Source organism: Choristoneura fumiferana, chromosome 17 (genome assembly GCF_025370935.1).
Source record: "Choristoneura fumiferana chromosome 17, NRCan_CFum_1, whole genome shotgun sequence".
Classification (NCBI taxonomy): Eukaryota; Metazoa; Arthropoda; class Insecta; order Lepidoptera; family Tortricidae; genus Choristoneura; species Choristoneura fumiferana.
The window spans coordinates 18,321,295-18,347,924 of record NC_133488.1 but is presented as its reverse complement, the minus strand read 5'-3'; the positions used below and the strand labels follow the sequence as shown (position 1 = coordinate 18,347,924).

The following is a 26,630-nucleotide window of genomic DNA, read 5'->3' as shown; positions in this document are numbered from 1 at the left end:
TTCGTTGTATCTTATTCCAAGATCATGGCGGATTGCTAAGTAACTATTCATTCACTCCATCCTCCATTTACGTTTAAACTAGCTTCGCCTCTCGCCTCCGTTAACAACAATTAATACGCGCCCATTACCTATCAGTTCTTATCGAAATAGGAATCATCTCCAGTGACTCACAACTCACATTTAACAACTTCTATTGCGACAAACTTACCATTGCCATCACTTATGGGACTGTTATTCTTAATTCTGATGATATAAGGTTTGTTTTTCTTTAGCGACCATCTATTTGAGTTGTAGTATTTGATCTTAATGACACACGAGTATTAGCATAATGTGCCGTCCAATTATGATGCAGCGGTGTAAACCTACGCGTTTTATGCGTGTGCGAGGTCTTTAATCAAAAGCCCTCCCTTGGAGTTTTACTTTTAAAGTAGATATATTAACAACCTTGAGGCTGCGGAACATAAAGCCTCAATATAAATCCGCAAGGATAGACATTTTTAATTTGAAAAACCAAATAATATAAACGAAAAATAATAAAAAGCCGTGGTGGCCTAGTGGTTTAACTTATGGCCTCCCAAGCCGAGGTCAGCGTTACGTTGAAGGGAAACAATTCAATAGTGTTCTTGTGAACTTCAGTTCCTAATCCGCACTAGGAGCGCGGGGGAACTACGGCAAAAGCCCTCTCATCCTGAGAGGAGGGCTGTCCCTAGCAGTGGACGTATGAGCATATTCTGAGATGATGATGAATAATTTAAACAGGAAGAATTATAATTGATATTTTATCACAATGTTTTTAAAGCCGTTAGCATCATTTTAATGACTTCTTGACCGGTTATCGTGCATCTTGACACTTGAGCTGATACGTGAATTTAGCCAAACCGCTTATCGTTGCAAAGTTCACTGAACCAGACGAAAGTGCAAACATAATTGAAATTAACATTGACTCGTTCAGAGTTGAACAACACTTACGGTGCTGACGAACTCTTTGAAAAGTTTCGGACAAGTTAAACAACGTTTCGAAGTTTGTAAGTTAGTTACATAAAACTGACGTAATCATCGGGGAATATGTTCAAGGTTGTATCTATTGGATTCTCGAAAGGACGTAATATGTACCGACGTACAGTGTCTCTGATTAGGAAGGCGTGTCGCACAGCGTATCACCAGCCCCATCTCCCGATGTAAATGAACCCGAGTGAATAGCTCGCCTTATGCGGTATAATGAGCAGGTTCAAAAATTACTAGCACCCAGCACCGGGAAGGCAATCGATAAATATCTAATTAGAAAGTAGAAAATCTAATTATTCACGACTTGTAGCTAGTTTATAACGGTCTTATTAGTTCTAGGTACGGTCAGCAACAAAGTAACTTTTACACTATGAAAGCACAAATAGGAATAATTAAATGCTTTTAGCTCTGCTCGGATCAATGTTAATGTTTTCGTATAAAACGATTACAATCAAAATAAATCAAAGAAACGTCGTAATTTTGAAGTACTCGTATCAGCCATTAAAAGTTCTACATAACGAACATTCTATAGAAGAATGTATAATAGTATTTCTAATGTTTATGTTAAAATTACTTCAACTAGCGTTCTTATGAAAGCAGACAATTAACGACGCACAGTTCTTACCACGTGTCAAAGTAACACGTGTTATTGACAGATCTGACAGTCACGTCGCGGATCGACATGCGCGAACGCATGCCTATCAAATCGGGCGACAAGGCATGATTGTAAATAGGCCTCTTAAATGTCAACTTCCGTAGAGATTACAGTGTTTATTGTGTTCTGTGAATTTGAAATGAAATGTTTTGGTTACAGAATTAGGTAGGTATTTTGACTCCAAAGTTTCGCAAATTTATTCTTAGTTGAGAATGTCACCGTTAAATATGTTTGTTAAGGTATGGTACATCGCGAGTGAGCTCCCGATATTTCGATGTATGTAGTTGGACGCATCATGATCACCGGTAGATGGGTAGAGGCGGATAAGATATTTACGGGAAGGTAATCACGGTTTAAATCCCGCAACAAATATTTTTTTACGTAAACTGAAAATCATTAAAAACTGTTATGACCATTGTCAATTTAATTCAGTTACTTATCTATTTTCCATCGTAACTATGAATATGAGAGAATCTTTTATTTGTCAAGATTGTTAGTGCAGTCAATATCATAAACATCGGAGATGTCTAGATGGTCGAAAATTTAAATATTTTTGACCATCTAGACAGTTTCGATGTTTATGATGGCGACTGTATTTAGATACGAGAAATCAGATCTCGCAGCTGCTGTCTATGCCCCTGCAGACAGTGAACGAAACTAATGAACAAAGTTCAAGAAAAGTTTTTAATCACGTCTCTTTGCGACTTCTACGAACGGAGCTGTCGAAAGGGTACACAGGACAAGTCAAAAATAATTCCAAATCGATATGACTGTCGTCATTTCAATTTAGAATAGCCCTTTCAGTCGCGTCGAATGATCGTAACTCTTTACGAGCCGCCACAAACTTTACGACGGAGCAGACCATTATATAGTAATTGGAATGACATTACAAGATTGGCGTCCGAATAGCAGATAAAGAATTAATGGCATCACATCGCCCGTGATTTTAAAACGAATACCGATATATAGAATATGAGTAAGTTTATGGGAAACGTAAACCTATTTACAATTGTAAAAGAAGTTTCTTTGAATTAATTACTCGTTTCTTATAGTATAATTAGAAAGGTGATAGCAATTATATATTCACATCGTTGTAATCAGGTGAATCAACTAGTACCTGAAATTTCGAAATTACCCCTAGGCTATGGATATGGAAAGAAAGTTAAGTAATGTAATCGGTTGACCAAGCTGTTTGCAAGTAGCGAAGCACCTGTTCTGAAAAACTTGCAGTGGTGGCATGAACGATAAACCTTAAGGGGATCACATACCCCAATGTCCTTCGATCTGATTTCCTTAGTTTTGTAATGATTTTTGTAGCTTATTATATTAACAACAACGGCTTTGAGCAATATAGTATCCCATATTTACTTAAAGTTCATTGTTTTCGAAATATTTGGCATCAAAGTTGAACAATTTTAGGCCAAAAAACTGGTTTTCTGGCCATAACTTTTGTGTTAATTAGTTTCAAATGAAAACCCTCGACCAGTTTTTAGAGACGTCAAAGACGAACCCAAATATGTAGATTTCGTATATGTTAGATCTTTCACGTCAATAGAGATACAAATTAAGTGTTTTTTTTTTTTCAGACAATGTTTAAAAAAAAAAAAAATTAAGTATTATTTTTTTTTTTCAAAATCCGGTAGACAAAAATGGAGATAAAAGATTGGAGAACCGATAGCCGTTTGACTTATAATTCTATCTGTAGTGCAAAAGTAGGAGATACGATTCAAAACTTGTCAAAATCGATGAAAACCTCGGGTAGCCCCTTAACGACAATTTATGTCAGCTGGCGACTGGCAGGCTATAAATCCTCATCCGTCCCACGCTAGCAATGAACATAATCACACTTGGAGCAAAACACTAGTTTAAGTTTGAAATCGAAACACAAGAACAATAGAATCTAGAAAAAAACTAATGTTTCCTACCTACAGCTGAGTCATGGTTGAGTTTTTATTTTGGGCTCGCCTGGAGTGAATGAATCTTGTGTAAACAAAAAAAAACTATATTTAGCGTGGTAGTGCCGCGCCGCGCCCTTTTAACGATTGTCGATAACGAATAACCTATCGACAGTGGTGGCATGTTATTGCAAGATGGAGTTACGTTTAATGTGAAAAGATAGTTGCAAGTGACCGCAACGTAGAGCGCTCGCGTCCGCTTTTAACGATCTGTCGATAACGAATAACCTACTCGACAGTGGTGGCATGCGTTATCCTCGCACGCAAGATGGAATCAGTTAGCGTTTAATAGGTGAAAAATGAGTTTTCAAGTCGCTTGAGAGTAACTGAAAAGATAGTTTCAAGTGCTTAGAGACTATGGATAAAAAGTGTACGTAGACGACATATTCGACAAATCAACTGAATAAGATAATTGGTGTAAATTTGAAGCAATTCATCACGAAACAGAAGTTACCTGTGTCTGACAAGTTGTCGCACTTCAACAAGGAGTATCTTATGAATCACCCATAAAAATACAATGAGGAAACGGTTCGCGACTGGAATCGTAATGAGGCCTCATCGCATGCGATGCTCCACTGACATTGTGAATATAGCGACTATGTGGGGGATTGTCGGACATTATCGAGTATAGAACTTGCAAATCAGGCTATCCGGAGGGGTTCGGTGTTTGTTAGGTTTGATCACAAATTGGCTCTGACGCAATCATAGCGCTACAGGAAGATTCTTGTCACTAATATGTTTGCATGCAAAAAGTGTACGTGTGCACTGGTCAATCCGAAGTGAATATGAATCGAATATTAATTTTCAATAGATACTATGAGCAGTAGCTTCGTTTTGTTTAGTGCCCTTTATTTCTAAAAATGAGACGCTAAATATCAGTTTTAAAAAGATTTCATTTGAAAATAAATTACTTCAAGAAGTAACCTTGTGTTCAGCAAAAGTCAAGGTCGTAGCATGAGAAATGTTCATTCAAGGCACTACCGCTTATTGAATCTTGTATCATTGTTCTTTTTAATTAATCGATGAAGAAGAAATCGATCGAAAGAATCGATCGATGAAGCGCACGACTCTGCTACTGGAAGGATAATTGAGATAACGATGATTTTGCTACCTACTCATATTTCATCGCTTTTGGATCTGATCATAAAAATTCAAAGAAAGTAATTGGGATATTTTGCCCTTCTCTAATAATAAATTATGTTCTTCGTCTAAGGTCATCAGGCGTCAACAGCTATGAAAATGCAGTTTATTTACTTAATTTTACTCATAGTCACCAGTGTACTATTTTTTATCAACTATCAACTCACGCCTGCGACTCGGGTGGATATAAACGTTTCTGATAAAATGGTGTGTTTTATGCACTCGTTGTACAGTCTACTATTGTTATAATCTCGGATTGGGACCAAAAAACACAAGATTTTTTATAACATTGAATACACCATAATTAGTTAATATTAATTAATACAAGTAATATCAAAAAGCCAGTAGCCGCCGCAACCGCAAGCAAATCGGATCAGTAGTTGATCATCGTTTGTAATCGAATCCGTTGGTCGCGTGAGAAAGTGAGTGAAACTATTTTAGGAAATGGAAGTAACTAAAGAGACATTAATCCTACCTGACGCAGTCATGGGAAAATCAATACGGGGGCGCCGGAAGCCAATTATTTTAAGAGTTCCTCAAGACACGCTCTTAGATCTCGTGATAGTGATAGAATAGAACAGCATAAAACAAAATATGAAGTAGGATTCTGTTTGGATTCATGACCACATTTCACACCATTCTGATCCGGATCGAGAAGGAAGACATTACCAAGGTAAAAATTACTAAAATAATAGCCTGCACTATTATGATCGCTATATCATGTAAAATATGGGGATGTCACGCAAAGTCACTCTGTTAATACTTGATAGTTTCTTTCTCAGTCGGCATTGCTTGCTTGATGCGCAACAAATTTAAATGTGTTTTTAAGTGAATTATCTCTTTTATATTGCGAATTATTTATTAAGTTAGATTCGAGTACATTTTTATTGAAAAAAAAAAGTATGTAACCTGCGGCGTGCCTGGCGTATGGCAAACTCATACCACATCATACACCGTAGACGCAATCGATAAATTATGATCGAGCACAGCACTAATATTAAACTTAATGAGTCAGCTGTATAATAAAGGAGACCATTCCAAAACGCATGCTCGAATATATCGCGACCTTCGACTGAGTCAAGTCCTAAATTACAATGATTAGTAATAGTTACCAACGTAACGAAATTCAACCTCGAGTTCACGGAACCATAGAGAATCGAACACGTTTTTCCAGTTCAGAGAACGAATAATTCAAAAGTCTATTTTGAACTGTTACTTTACTACCGAGCGTTCCTAGAAGGGAATGTTCGTACCTACACAATGACTATTGCAATAGTATTTTTAACTTTGATATTTTATAGTAATTTGTCATGTTGATTCACGTGTTTCGAAATCAAATTTTTAATTATTAAGATTAAAATTCAATATTTTTAAGCTTATTTATTTACATTGTCAGATCAGTTAGGAAACCAAATATCACCGCGAGTGTAATACATATTACATTAATTTACTATTCTACATCTGCTAAACGTACCTACTCATCATGTAAATATTTAACAAAATAACTTTAGTAATATCCAGTTTGTCGATGCGTCCATCCTAAGCATCAATAGAGTCGTATGAACGATCGACGAATTAATCAGACTCGTTATAGGGATGCTTAATTAACATTTCGACATTGCGTGCCGTCTGCCGTCTTAAGCAAGACTCGGTTCAGCATATTCTAAGTATCTATCCGCACAATGGCGTGGATCTCAATCGTGATTGTCAAAGCGCAATACTAAGTGTTGGTGGAGAATGTAAGTAATATCATTATTTTAATAAGATTGCCAATTACAACTTTCACTAATTATTGATTACAAGAAAAAACATCGGTGTTTTAAACTTGAAAGAAAATAGCGGTATCTTAGATTGTATTAAAGAAATGAAACAAATGACAATCTATTCTGAAAGGCGATGCATCATATGTCTCAGTACCAATACATTACGAGATCAAACAGGTCCAAGTACACTCCCGCATACCAGACCAGGATCGCATGACACCGCGGGTGGGCGTCGTGAGTTGCACATAAAGCTCGCCGTGACTACGACCGCCCGGTTCAGAGGTGACATTCGCATTGTATGTCCTCACCTCACTGCATTCGGCTCTTGCGATCCGCAGATGCCTGCTGTTTGTTAGACACGGTCACGCGCGTACTTTAGCAAATAAAATAAAACAGAAAGTTTCGGTGCTACTCTCTCACGTAGCACATCAACAGATACGGATCAGAAACGGGATTCCGTTGTGTAAAACATCCGCATGCTCAATAGCAAGTGGCTGCACAAAAAGATACCAATTACAGGAAACGTCCAATACGCAACGCAATAAACATTAAAAGCCTTAAAACATGAAGGCCTTTGGGAGGTTCCAGTGTATTGCAGCATAAACACGCATGAAGGTTATTAATCACGGTCGTGGGCCGGCAGACAACAAAAGGCGTTTCGGAGGACGTCCGTCCGCGTGACGTCACGCTGCGCCACCGAGGGTGCCCCAATGTATGCAAATTAGCAGCTCCGTAGATTAATTGGAAAAAACAATGGACACGCGAAAAAGAATGGCTTGCTTTGGCAGGTGACCCAGTTTAAGGACGACCCGAAAGCTTTACGTGGTAAAACCCTAAATATGGACAGGCAGGTGCAAAAAGGCTTGGTCGGAGAGTCGAGTGATAAAATCGAGTTGGAGCGACTCGAATTTGCTTAAGTGGATGATAACATCTTGCGAACAAGGATAAAATTACATCATCAGGATGAAAAAAGCGTTGACAAAATTTCGACTACGATCGTTATTGTAGATAGCTCAAAAACAAAGATTTATTGGTTGTACATGTAAATGAGATCTAGAAATCCAGGACACGAAAGATGGTTGGTCAGGATTGCAAGACTGCACGCGCTGGTGATGTTATCTGACTCACGCCATACGACACCACAGCAGCGAGGCATGTTGACACTATACAGCTGCGACTGCACCGTTTGAAGCCGACAGATTTATGTGTTCATTGCATTACAACTTTAAACAAAACCATTATCATAACCTAACAAGCGCAGTCAAAGTTCACATTCCCACATTAATTTATTAACATTTACTGAATCTTAATTGTTTCAATTTTCGTCAGGCTTTTCCTTGGCATTATTAATTCATTACAGAAAGTTATCGCATAGTACTAAAAATCTTTGTTTTTTTTTTGTCGAATAAGTAGAAAATTTACAAAGAAACTAATTCAATTCTACACTTAACCCAGAAAACGTAAATGAAAATGGAATCCAGGAAAATGGTTTTACAGATTTGAAATGATACGAGTATGAAGAACGAAAGCAATACATTAAGAAAGTGATTAACGTTGGTGAACTGTATTACATGGCTATATCTCGATTTCAATAAGGTTGTTTACTTCCTATTCTTCCCACAAATATGATGAATAGGAACCGCATAATTTTATGTCCAGAGAATAATAATACAGTCACAATGGAGGTCTATCTGGCAGTTCGTCTGCTTACGAATGCCGCTGTTCATGATAATATGTACGAATCATCACAAATAGCTCTAGATGAGTTGTGGGTTCTATATAATGAGCGCTCTGTATCTCAGAATCTGCCGAGCAACAAAATTACTTGGGACGTCCGTCTTATTGTTAGAAAAAAAGTCTCATGCATGACAAAGCATATTTATTTGTAATACAATTAGTTCTATTTGCAAACAAGCCGATGCCATTGCCATGGCATGATTTGTCCGGTTGGCTGATTTCGCACCGGAGTTGTGGTCATTGGGCTTGAAGGCCCTAACAAACATAATTATGCAGTGTAAAAAGAACTAATGGGATTATTGAGGTCAAATTCAGTTCACATCCTTCATACCACGCTATACACCTTCTATGTATAATCTGAAAAGGCTAATGAATATAAACTAAGCCAAGGTAGAGATGAACATAAACAACGAGAACAGTCGACCTTGCTCAAAGCAAAAGAGTTAGAGACAGGAGGCATAACTAAAACCAAAGACGATATAAATAAAGCGTTCACTCGAGAATTAATAGCAGGATCACACAGCGTAGTGCCGGCGCCGGAAGCGAAGAGCATATGTCTCGCAAGTTCGATGTCCGCGCTTGCGCTGTAATGGCTCGATTGTTTGACACTGCATTCAGGATGACATCACGAAACTAACTTCATTCACTCCTATCATTTTCATGAACTCTATAGTAGTCATCACTCGAATATGGAGGCTATAGAGAACTATCTTGTTAGGTACGGTTTTTTCGTAGTTTTCTATTAAGACGTCCTATTAAAAAGCAGTTTCATTAAGTATTTTATCAGAACACAACATCGCTGTGAGTCTGTGACGAGGGTCCCTTAAGTGGTGTCAAATTAATGATATTTGACCTTATAAGGCGCTAAATTAAATTACTAATGTAGGTTCATTCAATTGAGAAAGCGATCTAAATAGATGTTTGCTTTCCTCGATTCCGAGTTTCATCGATGTTTCGGCAATCAAGAGGCTAGTCGTGAACTCATGTCAGTTTTAGCACTGTAAAATACCTAGTCTGTCTCTTACTTATTCACGCTTAAACCGATTAAGATGATTTTTTGTATGTAGATAGTTTTGTAGGGAAAAGGGATAAACGAATTCTTGGCAGATAAATTCGCGGGTCGAAGTTAGTAAAAAAAAGGTCTAAGCAAATAAAAATGTTTTGAGATGGACGCCGTTAAATCGCTGATAACTTAATAGAAAATAGTTTCTGTAAATAGTAAGTGGAGGATGGGTCTGTATCTGTCGCTCCCTCTCTCTTTCTCTCTCTTTGGGATGTGACCGAAGTTAACTCACGAAAACCACTAATTCTATTTCAAGCATCAACTAATAAACCAATCCTAATGTCTACCGAACTCAGCAAAGATGACCGGAAATATCCTACTAAATATTTTGCACACAATTACTGAGTGACTTGAGTGAGGAATTAGCGAAAGCGGTACCACACCGAGATTTTGGTAATCTCCAGGACTAGATCTACTCTCGTATGCGGTAATGTCAACAATGTGGGTGCGGGTTCGTCGCCCGGGCCGAGTATGGACATAATGGCGCGATTGTCGGCTGGCGCTCCGTTAGACGCCCACAGGGAGTCGTTAAGATATTCGTCCGTTCAGGTTCAATACATCAAAGACTATTAGCTTGAATTAATGATCAGGTAACGAAGGATAGCATGGCCTTGCAAGCAATCAAGGTTGAAGAAATATACATGGCACATAGCCAAGTAATTTAAAACTTAAAACTTCACAAAAAATAACAACAAACTGATTCTATTATGGCAATTAATATGTTAATTTTTGCACATCTTTAAGATAGCTAGTGTAATTGAAGTTACTTTTGTCAAGGATATTATGGTTAAGCTATATCTGATTTATATTCAGATGTAATTTGCCAATTTTTTTTAACCGTTGTCGGATAGCACGCATATTAATCATATGCGTGTCCGTTCCGTTGTCAGCATACCTACCGCTAATTATTAACTATATAACTCAATATAGTCCCCTAAAACTATATTATTTATATTTAAATAGCTATAAGTAAATACTGCTTCATTATTTTGCATGTTCAATTTTCATAAGCTTCCCGCATACTTTTTGTTGTAGTTTCAGTAGAATACGCAACTGTATCCCGTAACCTTTTTTCGCCGCCGGTTAAACGAAAGGTTAAAAAAATATTGATCGCACCAGAACCAGGTTAGTCGGTTAATTTCTAATGCTGTTGCGGGCATCTTTTTGTCTACGGGACCCGATCAGCATAACATATTACCTGAAACAACAAAAAAATATGATAAGTATTACATAATTTGGAGTTTTTGGAGCATAGTACATAATTAAAATGATAATTTAGTGTTCAAATTAACACGGCACTCGTTTAAAATTAGGTCGTGGAACAATTATGCTTCATGAAACTTTATCTTTATACAGTTTATTAGGTTAATAAGCCCGTGCCTCTATGAAGATCGTTCTGGATAGCCCGTTTACTCAAACATACTTTACAAGTGTTATACATTCAATACAGACAGATCTACATTTTATTTATCTTTAGGTTTTGTGTGGTACAGAAACTACTAACAAGTAAACACCTCTTGGATGAAATAAAATTCCGACTCCGTTCCCATTCCCGTATTCAATTTCACGCCAATCAGACGAAGTTTTAAGAAGAACATTAGTGTTGTCCGTTTTAACTACAATGTTTTTCTATTTCTTTCAAATTTTCTATGATTACATACATATATTATATGATCAGAAGTTACAGAAGTTATCCACAGCGGATGTTATCGTGTTATATACACAGAGCAATACCGGAAAGCATCCAAAGGTGAAGCATTGTTGTGAAATTGCGTATTGTAAACAGATTCATAAAACGTGATTAATCAACGATTTACTAAACAATAACCTAGGCATTTCCTAAACACAAACACAAACGTGAGCGTTCCCTAACACACGATAATGAAGTAAATATCAACATTATTATAACTGAAACGTGGTGAACTTCAATTATAGCGGATCAAGATAACGAGAAGAGGACTCTGAACAAACATTTTCCTGATGACGTTATGTATCTACTTACATGCTTATGTAAAATTATAATTACAATAAAAGTTTCAAGAGTTTTTCCAAATATTGTGTGAGGACGTGTGCAGTTAGAAATCTTAATTTCCTAAGTCATATCGCACAAAAATGCAACAGGACTAAAATGAGAGAAGTGAACTTTAATAATACAGTTCCATGAAAAAATAATACAGAAGTATAAAACGCAGAGAAATAATGAGAGGCCGAAATTACTGAAACAAAGAATGAAATATCAAAGGAACAATACACTCCCTAAAGTCTTTTTAACTGGAGAAAAGGAGCATATTGAAATTTTGAAGAGCACTTACGTAAGCAATTAAATGAGACCGACGCTTTCCCATGGGCGTAAGTATCCATTAAAAGCGTTGTGTTTGAGACCACCCAAGTTTTCTAAATATCATGAGTTGAGTAGCGATGTCTGAAACAATTGATTCGTCAAGTCTAACGGTCAGGCGTTGTCGGACCAAAACTGAGGGTTAAGGTACAAGAGCAAATAGTTCTGTAGCTTTGGACTATTTATATTCACCCTGAAATTATTATGCGGGCTTTTTGATTTTCAATTCTAATGCGCTTTGTACAGTCAAGTGTAAAAATATGAACTTAAGTTTCAAAAATAAGTACCACAGACTCTTATTCCCATGCAACATATTTTTGAGTGGTTCGAATAGCTACTTATTTTTGGACTTGACTGTACCAACCCCTGTCATTTGTCACTAACGACCGGATAGCTAAGTTGTTAGTGACCCTGACTACGAAGATAGCGGTTGCGGGTTCGATCCCGTGGTAGGCAAATATTTTTATGATGAATGCGAATGATTTACTCGAATCTTGGATGTTTGTATGTATTTATGTTTATCTATATATGTATGTCTATCCGTTGTCTAGCGCCCATAGTAAGCTTTGCTTATTTTAGGACTTGACTGTACCAACCTCTGTCATTTGTCACTAACGACCGGATAGCTAAGTTGTTAGTGACCCTGACTACGAAGATAGCGGTTGCGGGTTCGATCCCCGTGATAGGCAAATATTTGTATGATGAATGCGAATGTTTTACTCGAATCTTGGATGTTTGTATGTATTTATGTTTATCTATATATGTATGTCTATCCGTTGTCTAGCGCCCATAGTACAAGCTTTGCTTAGTTTAAGGCTAGGTCAGGTGTAATTTGTCCCAAGATATTATATTATTATTATTACTATTTTCTTACAGACAATAAATAGACTGAAGGACCCTTTAGCAAGCAAATTCTCACATGGTGCCACTTTAAAATTTTCGCCTTTAGCTTTATATTTACACCGGTCATAGTCAAGGCAACCCTAGCGAGGTTAACGTCCTGTGAAGTGGGCACGGCAGCTGAAAACCGTGCTTTCAGTGTGACAGGCAGGACTTAGTAAACTAAAACGACCGGAGGGTTTGTTGTTTTAAAAAAACGTATTCTTTTCACAAGGACGACCGCTGTTTAGAGGTGAGACGTACTAGGCACACAAAAAGACTAGATCCAAAGACTAGGTCCACGAGTATCTACGAGTACTTAACTCAATTGACTCATTGCGTAAACAAAATGATTCCTGTAAATGCGCTCCCGTGATTGCGTATACATCGTACTAGTTTTAGTAGTTTTACGAATATTATCGAACAAAATCGAATCGAATTCCACGTCACAGTTCAGTCTCCACACTTCATATTTTTTTAATTTTAACTTCTATTAAATACCGACTAAAAACTTCCCTTCATACTTTTATAAATTTTGCAATTTTTATAAATTTTTCAATTAAAAAGTGTACATAAAAGCTTGTTTTCAAGTTGGCGGAACGTTGTCAGCCGCCGTACTCCTAAATACTCGTACGCTAAAAGAATCGCGGGCGGGAACGCGTACTCACGCGTCCAAGCCAAAACCTATTCCAGTAAATACGTCTCACCTCTACCGCTGTTTTAATGGCTGATTAGCGTACACTGGATCATTGCCAATCTCTCGCATTAAGGCTGTGCGATTATCCAGCAATACGACATATAACCTGACCAACAATAAGTTGGAAAACCCCCGACGTTGTCACTTCAAAGTTCAATATTTCAAAAGCGGCTGAACCAATTTTGATAAAACATATCTAAGAACCGTCGCTAGAAACCCCGCTTTCAAATAAAAAAGTACATTTAAATCGGTTCACCCTTTTAAGGGCTACGGTGCCACAGACAGACACATATAGCGGTCAAACTTATAACACCCCTCTTTTGCGTCGAGGGTTAAAAAGGAGCTTGAATAGTGTTACTTTGATATCACGCCATGCACCCTACATCGCATCACAGATTAAAAGAACACATATAAAAGTAGCTAGAATGTCAGTTAGTGCTGCAAAGAAGGTTATAGATGCGACGCGACGGACGAGGGGTCTTCAAACAGACCCCTATTACGCATAACAAGCAGTTTAGTAAGCAAAAGTTTCCGCATCATTAATTGGATTTAGTATCATGTGGGACGATGGGACGGCTACATTTCCATGACAATCTCCACACATATCAAATGTTTCATGGCTGCGGTCGGGTCTATCATTTTCATCTTTTACTATTAATCTTTGTTTATTGCGTCTTTAGACTGATGGCTTCAGATCGATGTTTATTTTTACCTCCTTTTTTGCCGGTGAAATTACTGGCACGTGAGGTATCCAATCTTAGGGCTCTAGGTTGGCAACGCGTCTGCAATACCCCTGGTGTTGCAGATGTTTATGGGCGGTGGCGAACTTTTACCATCAGGAGACCCACTTGCCCGTTTGCCATCTAGTCGAATAAAAAAAAGTGGTGAGACTAGTTTCAAACTTGCTCCTACCATTTACTTTTTACATACTTAGTTTAATTATTGTACTTGCTTATATTTAACAAGCATTTAATTTAATAAATATATCCAATAGATTGATTTACCCAACCCAATGTAACAAGCAAGCCACATATATTCGTGATTTTAAAAATCACAAAAACTTGCCGGCAATATGCTCTCATTAATTAACTGATAAAAAATAAGCAACCATATCAGCGCTGGTTATTCCAAATCGCTTGTACATAAAAAAGCTAAATAAAAACAAGATAATAACGCCATTTTGCACGGAACTGGGTCACCCTCAAATGGCAGAACGAGTTTATCGCAAAACCTTCATTAAATGAATATCGGCAGCGACAAGAATTTACTCATTCGCTAGAAGCGTTTTACCACTCAGTTTGTTTACTTCGCGAGAAATGTTCAATAGGGTCATAAAAGAAAACGAGGACTTCAGAATAACAACGGGCAATCTAAGATATTAGAGAAGGCGAACATATACAAACTATCTTATGGTTTTAACGCAAGTTTCAAACTGAATTTTCTTTCTCCATATTACTAACTGTCGTCTAACAGCATTAAATCTATACAAACTTTGTCACTTTACTCACTTTGCACTTAAAGTAACAATGCACTGTCTCATTGAAAGCCACATTACTTTAAGTAACTTTTGTGGCTGATTGTTTCCTAAAAAAATGCGCTATATTCCTTCGTCGAAGTCGGTAGAATGTGCGACGTCGCCGTCTAGAAGTTGCTTTTCTATCGCGCCCTTGCATCGTCTCTTGACTACAGCCTTGTCACTTGAGAGCCGCAACGTGCTCAAGTTAACGCCTTGCGGCGTAATGATATACAAAGCTGTTTCTTTGAGGAAATCTTTGTAGGTAAAAATACCTATAAGTGTCCCTAGCAACTGCTTAATATGGTAATGGATAGATCTATCGCATTTGACCTGTTAATCAGTTCTATTGAGCCATTGTATTCAGGTCTCAGCCGTGCATTTCATAACCAGCTTTACATCCGCTAATTTTCAATATGGCGACAAGAAATACTCCCAATATAAATATCGTCCACTGACAGCCTGATTTCAATAAACGCATACGCAACTCGGAATACAAATGCAGCATACTGCATTCGTATCACGACAGTACTTCCTTCCAGTCTTCTGGGAACAGGGCACGGCACCGCCCCGGGCGAAACTATTGGAAACCCTTTGTTTACAGTCCCCGGACAGATGGCTGCCGTCCCCATGTGACAAAAGAAAGGTGAGCCCAGTGGTATCGTGGTACCTAAATGGATGTATGCAAGGAATACGCTATTCTTGTGTGGCAAAACAAGATCGAATGGCCCATCATGAAGACTAAGTAAGAACTTAAACTTATGCCTACCATGGGTTGAGGAAAAAATACTATTCACCGTAAACTAGTGCTTTATTAAACTTAGGGGCTGTTTCACCATCCATTGATTAGTGTTAACTGGCGGTTAAATGTGATGCCGTCTCCATCTATTCGAACAAAACTTATAGAGACGGCATCACATTTAACCGTCTGTTAACACTAATCAATGGATGGTGAACCAGCCCCTCACTCAACTATGAAGAAGTAAGTTGTGAATAAAATGAACATCGTTACAGGAAATAACAAATACATTATTATTTGGTAGCATGAATTGTTAAGCAGGATAATTCGATTCCAGCCCCATAAATGCCTATATAAACGTTTGAAAAAGAAACTATGCGCCAAGGCAAACATTTCGATATTAAAATAATGAACTCGCACTGATTCAGTTAATAATTCTAAGAAAACATCTCATATTGAAACATATTGCAATATTGTATTAACTGTACAACAAGTTCATAAAACGCGTCATTTTTATCAAACGTTTTCATATCCACCCGAGCCGCACACTACATTACAAGTGTTCACTTACAAGCTTTTATTATTTTATGTGGCTGGTGCATAATGAGAGGCATTAAAGTACGAGTGTGGTTTTATGAAACGAGCCGAAGGTGAGTTTCATAATAAGATCACACGAGTGTTTTAATGCCTAATTATGTATAGCCGCATACATAACTTTATCTACATGCATATCATAAGTTTTCTATAATATGTTCAGATATGGCCTGTATTTTTAAGTTAGTGTTACTGATAACTAGTTTGAAGTACCTACCAAAACTTAAATAAAACAGATAATAAAAAACTAAAGTTTTATTTATAATAATAATTATTATCTACATGCATGTCATAAGTTTTCTACAATATGTACAGATATGCATTGTTAAAAAAAGTATTACCGATACTTTAATGTAAACATTAAGATGCACTGTACTTTAATGTGAACATTAAGATGCACCCGCAGATCCCAGATTTCTTAAAAAAGGCCATTTGATAGTCGTTTCTGAACATATAATAGGGAAGTTATGATATGCATGTAGATAAATAACTATTATACATTGCTAAATCTATCAGAACTTATTAGAATTAAGTAGTTTTATTAATTAAAACACGGATATAGAAATAAAATCGTTCCCCTTGTTTACGCACATTTTTTAAAATGTCATAATTATTATCTTTTGCATAATCTCTTCACGCAGAAATCGCATAATAGTATTTATGCCGAAACTTTTTTCGCATAACAGTTTACGCAGAATTCTCTCCTATTCCGCCTAGTTAAGGCGCTTTGCGCCTTGACAAAATACTAACCTGACCTATAGTTGAGCAATCACGTTACCTGGGTTTTCTTTATTGCTCGCCCCCCCCGTCCCCTGTTACTGTTTCGCCTATCCAAGTATCAAATATTCATTTTTTTTCAAAAACCTTCGTAGGATTATGTTTGTTTTTACATGCGGGAGGCTCTGCCCCCCGAGCCCCCCCGTCCCTCTTCTTTATGCCCGTGCCTCTTTTACTGGTGGCTGTTCGTTCCATTACAAATAAAATTCTAACATTAATAACCTATTTTTCTAGTCATCAATAGTAATTACTTAGGTAATTTATTTTCGGACATAGATTTGGACAGGAATTCGGCTAAATTACATATATATGCTAAACAAGATTATGCATAATAAAATTCGGCCATGTTAATGCAGTCTATATGTCCAGCATAAAATACGAACGCTATAAAAAGCTTCAAGAATCAGGCCAGGTTTTGCAGTTATATCCTTATATGACAAGTCTTCATTCAGCGGTCTTTCGTGACAGTTTTCGCGGTCATGTATTTCCCTCCACATAATAGAGCTTTTCAGTCCAAATTTAAGATTGTTTATGTTCTGTATTGTGTGTGGGACGGACAATATTTCTTGTTTTGTTATTTTTATTGTTACTGATTGATGGTGAATTTTTGGTGTCCATTTGTTTTGACCCATTTTCACAGTCTAATTTTATTGTCGAATATTAGATTAAGTTTAGTTTTAGAAGCTCTTAAGGATGAGGTTCTGACGGAATATCAACGTTGCGAAGCAATTTGTGCTGAGCTAGCTTACTTTTTGTGTCTATTTTGCTAGTAAATGTGGCTCGTGTTAAGATATTAGTGATATTACTCATGTAAGCCGTGGTGGCCTAGTGGTTTGACCTATCGCCTCTCAAGCAGAGGGTCGTGGGTTCGAACCCCGGCTCGCACCTCTGAGTTTTTCGAAATTCATGTGCGGAATTACATTTGAAATTTACCACGAGCTTTGCGGTGAAGGAAAACATCGTGAGGAAACCTGCACAAACCTGCGAAGCGATTCAATGGTGCGTGCGAAGTTCCCAATCGCACTGGGCCCGCGTGGGAACTATGGCCCAAGCCCTCTTGTTCTGAGAGGAGGCCTGTGCCCAGCAGTGGGACGTATATAGGCTGGGATGATGATGACTCATGTAAAATGCTCGTAACATCATTAGATAAAAGTTTATTAATTAACCTTAATCATAAACATGTAGAAGTAAAATCAACATTATCCAGTTTTACTAGCGATTGCAATAAATACCGATGACGTGTCACCTGTCCGCATTATTTTATTACTTACTCAATATGTTTACAACTTATAAACAGATACAGATAAGCAATCTCAGAATACCATAAAAACGAGTCTTAATTCAACGCATACGCATGTTCGAGATATCAGATTGCGTTAAAATATTCCGACATTCATCGAATTTTAGTCACCATTGAATCAAAAAACAATTCGATTAAGTACTACACATTTCTTTGTAATCGGTTATCAATGGATGTGAAGTTTTCGATCCGAGTAAATTGGTAATGAGGACAAAGGCTTAGAAAAACAAACCGTGCGATGTTCTACAGAATTTGAAATGCGAAAATAGGAAAAAATATCAATAAAAAGATTAACGCACAGAAAAGAGAGGAGGCCGGTGCCCAGCAGTGGCACGTATACAGGCTTAGGCTGGGATGACGATAATACGAATTATTCTGCGCGCGTGTATTTAATCCTAATATGTAATTCTTCAGTCCGTGTGTTTGTCACCCTAACTCCTCCTTAACTAAACTGGCCATATTTCGCCTGTCAACAAAGCCTCATTCTGCATTTTGCCTTTGTAACTATGTTAACTATTCTGCCCTCCGAAGCCAAAAGGAGCTATCTTAAAAATAAATCGCTGTTCTGTCTGTTGAATTGTTTAAACGAGTAGGTACCATGTGATGCAGAATGTTTAAAGCTCAACAAGTATTAATACAAATACAAATCATTTATTGCGGACTTTTGGATCCATAGTGTTAGATTTTACAATTATAATCTTATCGCTATGGTTAGTATTTATAATTAATTACAAATTAATAACTCAAATGTTTTTTTTAGATTAGCGCCTTTTGGCTTAGGAGGGCGATATTGCACTCCATAAAGCATATTTGTACTGTGTTGTATCCTATTTGAGTTAATATCATAAGTTTCGTTCTTTGTTGCAGTTAGCACTGAACAAGCGATCTCGCGATATCGGACGCAATTGTTCAATGCTGAGTGGAAGGGACCCAGGACAACGAACGTTTGGCAACAACTGAGTCAGAACTGTTTGTCGGACACAAATAGTTATCAAACACACACATAAATACACTCAATGAGAATAAACACTTGAGTCAGCGCTTTAAATAACCTAATGAGCATACCGCGAGTTAAGTACAAAATAAGTTAAAGCTAGGAGAACATTACAATGTCCATTGCTTGCATTGTCATTGTGTGAAGACGGAAATTCTAGCATATATTTATTTGTGTAGTGAAAAAAAGGCAATAGGGTTTTTCAAAACCATGCGAACTAAGAAACAATTTACCCTTAAGCTCAACAATTGTATAAATTGAATTAGGTAGATATTTAACAATGACAACATATTTTTAGGTTTAGGTTTAGAGATGCTTTTATTTACTCATAAGTATGTGCTTACATAATATAATTCCTTAAAATTAGACAAGCATGACCGTTGGAGATTTATTGAAGCATGTTATAAAAATTGTTTTAAAAATACTGAGAGACTCACAATCTTTCACATTATTTGTTCTACAGTTTAACTTATTTGTATTTCTTAAGCCTCTGAATGTATTTTATTTGTTAGGCGAAAATGCAAGTATGTATACTGTCTTATGTTGAACAGTTCTACTTTCTTGTATAGTAATTCTGTAGATATTTGTTTAGATCAATGGCAGCAACGATTAAATAATCTAAGTGTGATTTTTAACTCGATAAAGCGAGGCATTTGTAATAATTAATGTTAATCGGCTAACTCGGTTGTGTGTAGGCATGCAGTATCGTTATCTTTAATGAGTAAGACGAGTAAACAACATTTTACAATATAGCTTTTTCTCTAAGACAATACCTAATATCACTTGCTCGTTTGCCATCCAGTCGAATAAAAATAAATAAATAAATATTCTGTAAGCATGTTTGCACAATTCTATGTTTTATGTAGGCTGGTAAGCAAAGCACCCAGTTTGTTGAAATCGTGAATTATGTAGTTACTGCAAGAGATAGCGCACTCTTATTGTCTCTGTAATGTAAGTAATGTAGCCGTCCCATACATTTGCTTACGGTTTTATGGATCAGCATGACGATTATAACTTTGTAACACTTCTACATATTTTAAGGCTCTATGTATCTATTGCATCTATAACAACACCTCCTTTAGGTATAGTACAGTTTGTGCCCAAATAACTAAACTAAATACCCATTTTAAAACTCTTCAATAAAATGTACAAGTGTAATACACGCAGAAACCAAAGATTTACTTTCATTCAACCGTTAGCCCAACTCGCCCACCTGAAACGCAAAGGAAGTAAACTATTAAGAACAGACGTGTGGGCACAAATCGCTGCTATCGCAACTCTAACTCGATGAATCGATACCGAGCTCGTAAACACTCGATTCTTTCCGTGAAATCTTAAAATGCGTAATGCATGGGTAATGGAGTAGCCCGTACGTGCGTCATGTCGTGATGAATTTCTATTCAATTGACCATGACTCGATATAAATCGGTTTCAGTCGAATGTCATCGGTTTTGTAATTTGTCAAAGCATTCATTGACCAGCGGAAATGTGAGTAAAATTAATAGAGGGAATATTGTCTGTTGTATTGGTTGCCTGGAAGAGATCGCTCTTAAGCGATAAAGCCACCTATTACTTACCATGTATTTTTTCTCTGTGTACCTGTTTCTGTATCGCTTACTATTTGTCGTTACTTTTGTACTGAAGAAAAAAACATGCTGAATAATAATGGTAATTAATTAAATGATATCTAAATATTACACCATTTTTTATGGAACTGCTTCAACTCCTACTACTCGTAAGTAGACTAGATTTAAAACTGTACTAAATCATGTACACACAGCCAATACATATTTTTGAAAACTTGGTTGCGTCAATCAGACCGGAGCATCACGCGAGCAACCGAGGGTAACCTATTTTAATAACAGGCTGCGACATAGTCGTATCACGCTTTATAAGGCTGGGCTGGATAGGACCATGCCACAATGAGCGACGACCTAAGGCAACTACATCCTGCTTAGCCACAAATCGGCGCAATGCGATCAGACGCGGGGACTTCGCATTCGCAATGTAATGGCAATGGCAAATGCATGTATGTTGCATGGTTACCGAATTCTGGGAACAAAAACTTCAATTAACCAAACATATCTCTACTCTATGCTTCTCTTCGTTACTGTGTCTCTGAACGCTATATTTTAGCTGTGACTCGTGTAAAGGCTGATTACAAAATGACGGGACTAAAAGGTTTTTCTTAGTCAGACACACTTGACAGTGGTCGTGGTTCCGCAGACGACATACAGGGGTCAATATTCGGTGGATAGGCTCTTCCAAAGATGTGCTTCTATTTCTGCAGGTTATGTGCATTGCGATTACACTGGACCATGACCGCCTCAATAGCCTTCTTTATCAAACCAGCTGAGGGAGTTGGTGATCGGCTGCGCGCTCTCTTCCTCTTACTCAGGGGAGGGGGGAGTGCCCAAGTCCTCCCATGAGGTAAAGATGGCCTTAGGCCGTTTCCACCAGAAATATGCGAGGATGTGTTGCAAGGAATGTGTTTTTCATGAACCAATAGAAACGCTTCATTTACCTATCCTCGCACTCGCACAGCACATCGCTAGTAGAAACAGCTGAGCGGAGCGAGGCGAGGTAAATGAAGCGCTTCTATTGGTTCATGAAAAACACATTCCTCGCACGTCTCTGGTGGAAATGGAGCCTTAGGCTATGAACCACCAGTTTTTTCATTGAGTTCTCATCGAGACTAAAAGGTAAGAAACAAAATAAGCAAGTTTCGTACACAGATCATTAAGCCCCGTTAATTTAAACGCAAAAATGTGGTAACATTGTCATAAAACGCAAGCACTTAAAATTTACGAGTATTACAACATTGAAGTAAGCCAAGTTATATTTATATACGCTCTACATACTATCAAATTCACCATCGGATCCACTCTCGCGCATCATAATTGCGAGTTGCACTCGCGTGCTACACAACCATAATGACATCAAATATCCACCGTGACTGATTCCTGGTTGCCAAACACCCATTCAGACCATATGTCATCACATCACTAAGTGATCTAGGCACAGCGTCACGCCACTTCTATTGTATACTATGAAATGATTTTGTAACAAACAGGGTTAGGCAATGGTTTCGCCAGAGAAAATCTGTTTGTGTAGTCATTAGAAAAGATTCTGAAAGGTCATTAGTAAAATCAAATGAAACACTTTTCGTTTGATTTTGATTAATCGATCACCTAAGCACTCTTGCCATTAATCTCATGAGCATTATGAGCAAGGAGCGAACTATTGGAGCGGTTGACATTCATATAACGTAACTAGCTTTTGCCCGCGGCTTCTCCCGCGTGGAATTCGGTTATCGCGCGCTGTTCCCACGGGAATTCTGCATTTTTCCGGGATAAAAGTAGCCTATATCACTTTCGGGCCCATAAACTATCTATGCCAAAAATCACGTCAATCCGTCGCTCCGTTACGGCGTGAAAGACGGACAAACATACACACAAATACACACACTTTCGCATTTATAATATTAGTATGGATATGGATTTTATATAAGGGTGATTATTTTGCGTTGCTTCTGTCAAAAAAATATAGTGTTCCTACTTACTAGCGTAAATATCATCTAGCTTATTGGGTACAACTGTGTAAGGAGTAAGCACTACATTTTTTTAAGTCAATAGGACAGACTAGTCATTGATACCAACGGTATGTACGGAAATCATATTTACACTTGAACGATATTTTTTTATTATTATTTTATTTTAAGTTACTTTATTTTTATTTATTATCTCTAACACCTTAAATATTTCAAAAAATGTCCTATGTTCTGCTAAGTTAGTAATTCTACTTGATTTCTAACTCTACACTCATAATTTGTACTTGTCAGTTGCGTTTCGCCGTTTTTAGAAGAAAAATAGTCAGAAAAACGGCCAGTATTAAATTATTTAAACTGCATTCAACCATTTGATTGACGTATGTTGCATTCGTAACTTTTAGGTTTTCCATTTATTTAACACCTTGTACATATAATATATGGAATAAGAGCGTAACGGAGTAAAAAATGGATAACTTTATTTTTGTCCCTATTCTGGACATTATGGCACCTAGTTGTCATAGTGTGGAGTCGTTCCTCATATATTCATATACATATCCATTTTTCATAAAATTAAAAATTTTACATGTCAAATATTTAAGTATATAAAAATCATTAATACAATTTATTATACAATGCTCTCTGGTTTTTCGTGACAAAAATAATTTGCTTTCAGCTTGAACAGATTAAGCAACTCTAGCTTTCTTGAAGAAAAAACACGCGTTAATGACTTCTTTGCATTACACTTGGAAGAAAAACTGTTTTGCCGATTTAAACTGAGCAATCAGAGTCCATTACTCGAAAGTTTGAAAGTGACAGTGAACGTTAAAGACGTTTTAACGATCCATGGTGAGTGCGTCTCTATCACACATCTGTTACATATCAAGGGAAAATCCAATTTAAAAGAGAAAAAAGATGTCAACGCAACTTTTTAGGGGACGAACGGCCGGCGCAGACTGGTTTTCAATTTAGCTGAGTACGTACAACTCGCCAGGACGGCAGATAGTACAACAGACGATACATTAATTGAACTGTTCCTTAATCGGATATAGCTTCTCTCGTGTGCTGTAAAAACCCAGTTCTTTTCAGCTCTTAGCAAATAATCGCAAAATTCGCAACAAGATATCGTCGTTGAAATGCAATGCCGCGTAACCTACAAAAAATTATAGAGTTCGCGTCTGGTGTTCAAACACAAATATATTTTAATTATAATGCTCTCCTGTTACATTTTGTCTCTAGTCAGTTACGCAGCATTAGCCATTGTTGGTTATTATATGTCAGAGAAAAAACCTTTTGCTGTTGCAGTGACGACAAATAGGACCTCGGTTAACGACAACGCTGACTCTTTGGAAAAAGTACTTTCCGCAAATGACTCTGGTTGCCTTTGGCGTCAATGCCAGGACAGCTGACTGAGCGAGCTTGACGTCACTGGCCGGTCGCCACATGTGGCAGGCAGCCCGCGACCTTTTCGTTTTGTTTCCTGTCTCATATGCAGATCACCGTCAGTATCATAATATTGCACTTACAGAGGCAATTTTACTAATTTGTACTAAAGGACTTATGAAAGGATTATCTCTTTTGAGAACTAACTGCACTAACTGGTGTTGCAGGTGTCTATGGGCGGTGGTGATCTCTTACCATCAGGAGACCCACTTGCTCGTTTGCCATCCAGTCGAATAAAAAAATAAAAAAAGGTTATGTAGATTTTTACCCGACTGTCCGAAAGAGGTTTATGTATTTCGAGCGTATATGTATGTACTAGCTTTTGCGCTTCGACTCCCGTTTTTTATCATGTAGGAAAATCCAAAAATCCCTTCTTACTGCACCTCTATTATTCTAAATGATATTAATATCTACCAATAAAGTATTAAGTCTCTACAACTGCTACAGAAAGTTAGACAAAAATAATCCTATTTTATGACTTTTTCTCTTTTTTATTTCTGTCTCGTAGGAATTTAAAAAAGCCTAGAATTATTTTTTTACTGGTTTTATATTTTTACTGTTTCACCATCCATTGATTAGCATTAACCGACGTTAATGTATGCCCTATTTCGAACAAAACAAATAGAGACGGCATCACACCTGTTTACACTAATATGGATTTGAAACAGTTACTGTAATAATCACCTACTTTTAGCTAAATTTGAAGAGTCTAGTAGTAATAGTTTCGGAGATACATGTTCTTTATATTCCTTAGTCTCCTTAAACCTTTCCTTAAACGAGTACTTACAATATTTACCTACTAGTTTGATGTTATATTTATTTCCGAAGAGGCCTCCTGAAGAGGCAACTTTATTGGCATTTGGGAGTGAATTGACACAAATGTGCGCTTAGCCATAAAAAGTCACAAAACATGTTTTATGCGATATTATACCTTCCCCTCGTAATGTGAGCAGTGACTGTGCATCTTTTTAAAGGCTCGAGGGGTGTTTCCATAGGTTATCTTGAAGATATAAACACCATTCTGTTTTGCCACAATACAAAAAGATGCAAACTTACGCGTTATATCGTTTTCATTTCGCTTTCATTTCGTACAATTCTTTGCCAATCTCGAGTTATGACGTTAATCTCTTTTTGTTCGGATTGAAATTACTACTTTCGAGTCCAATAGCGTTATGAAGAAAATGAAAAAAAAAAAAGTATTCGTTTTCTCCTTTTCACGGTCCACAAACGGCAGCAAACCCATGCAATGGAGAAATTGTTGAAAGGAAGCTATAGGCTTATTATAGTAAAATACTATCAAGACACGCATGAAGGCGTTAATGCGCTACATTAGAAACACTAGATTGGTGGAAACTTTGAATCTTAACTCGTGCATGCACCATTGGTTTAAGCGACATTGTTTTTGTAGGCAGTTTGATGACTGACCGTAGAGCACGTCTTGTCAATAATACCTGTTGATGTTTAACAAATGGATTAACAATACATCAGTCTCACTCAATTAATAACAAGCGACTACGGGATGGGAATATGGGATGAGAGGATTTTTTCTTACATGGGTGTGGGAGGGGTAAGTATAGATTGTTTTTGCGTAGAATTCCAGTAAGCCAAAATTATATTTGTGCTACTTTTTCTTTCCAATTTTCATAAGTACTTACAAATAACCTTTGTAGATCTAAAATTTAAAAGAGGGGACCGAAGTATTATTTTTAGGAGACGGGGTCAGAAACTTATTAAATTTGTATTACTTGATAAAACAGAAAAATTAAAGTCGGGAAAGGGTCGAATAGTTTTGGTAAAAGTAGTTCAATTGGTTTATTTCGGGGGTGGAGTGCGTTCACTTTTTTAGGGTTCCGGAGCCAAAATGGCAAAAACGGAAACCTTGTAGTTTCGCCATGTCTGTCTGTCTGTCTGTCCGTCCGCTGCTTTGCTCAGGGACTATCAATGCTAGAAAGCTGTAATTTTGCACGAATATGTATGTAAACTATGCCGACTAAATAGTATAATAAAAATTTCAAAAAAATATTTTTTTAGTGTACCTCCCATAGACGTAAAGTGGGGGTGATTTTTTTTTGTCATCCAACCTTGTAGTGTGGGGTATCGTTGGATAGGTCTTTTAAAATTAGGGGGTTGCTAAAACGATTTTTCGATTCAGTGATTTGTTTGCAAAATATTCAACTTTAAAGTGCAAATTTTCATTAAAATCGAGCGAGAATTTCATAATTTGAAAAAAATCAGAATGGTAGTAAGTATAGCAAACTTTCAAGGAAACTATAACGGCTAAGTTTGCTTGAGAATTATTAGTAGTTTAAGAGTAAATAGCAGCCTAAGGTATAAAATATACCTAAACTTGGAAGATTCCGTATAAAATACGAAATCCTTAGAAAAATATTACTTAATTTATTCGTAATGGCTACGGAACCCTATTTTGGGCGTGTCCGACACGCTCTTGGCCGTTTTTTCTGGTCTTTTGCTTCTCACAAAGAAAGTTACG

General features: G+C 37.2%; 1 protein-coding gene across 1 annotated transcript in view; it reads right to left on the bottom strand.

Annotated features, from left to right (window-relative positions):
* LOC141437266 (formin-like protein) overlaps positions 1-26,630 on the bottom strand; it is a 122,347-nt gene that overhangs the window by 26,271 nt on the left and 69,446 nt on the right.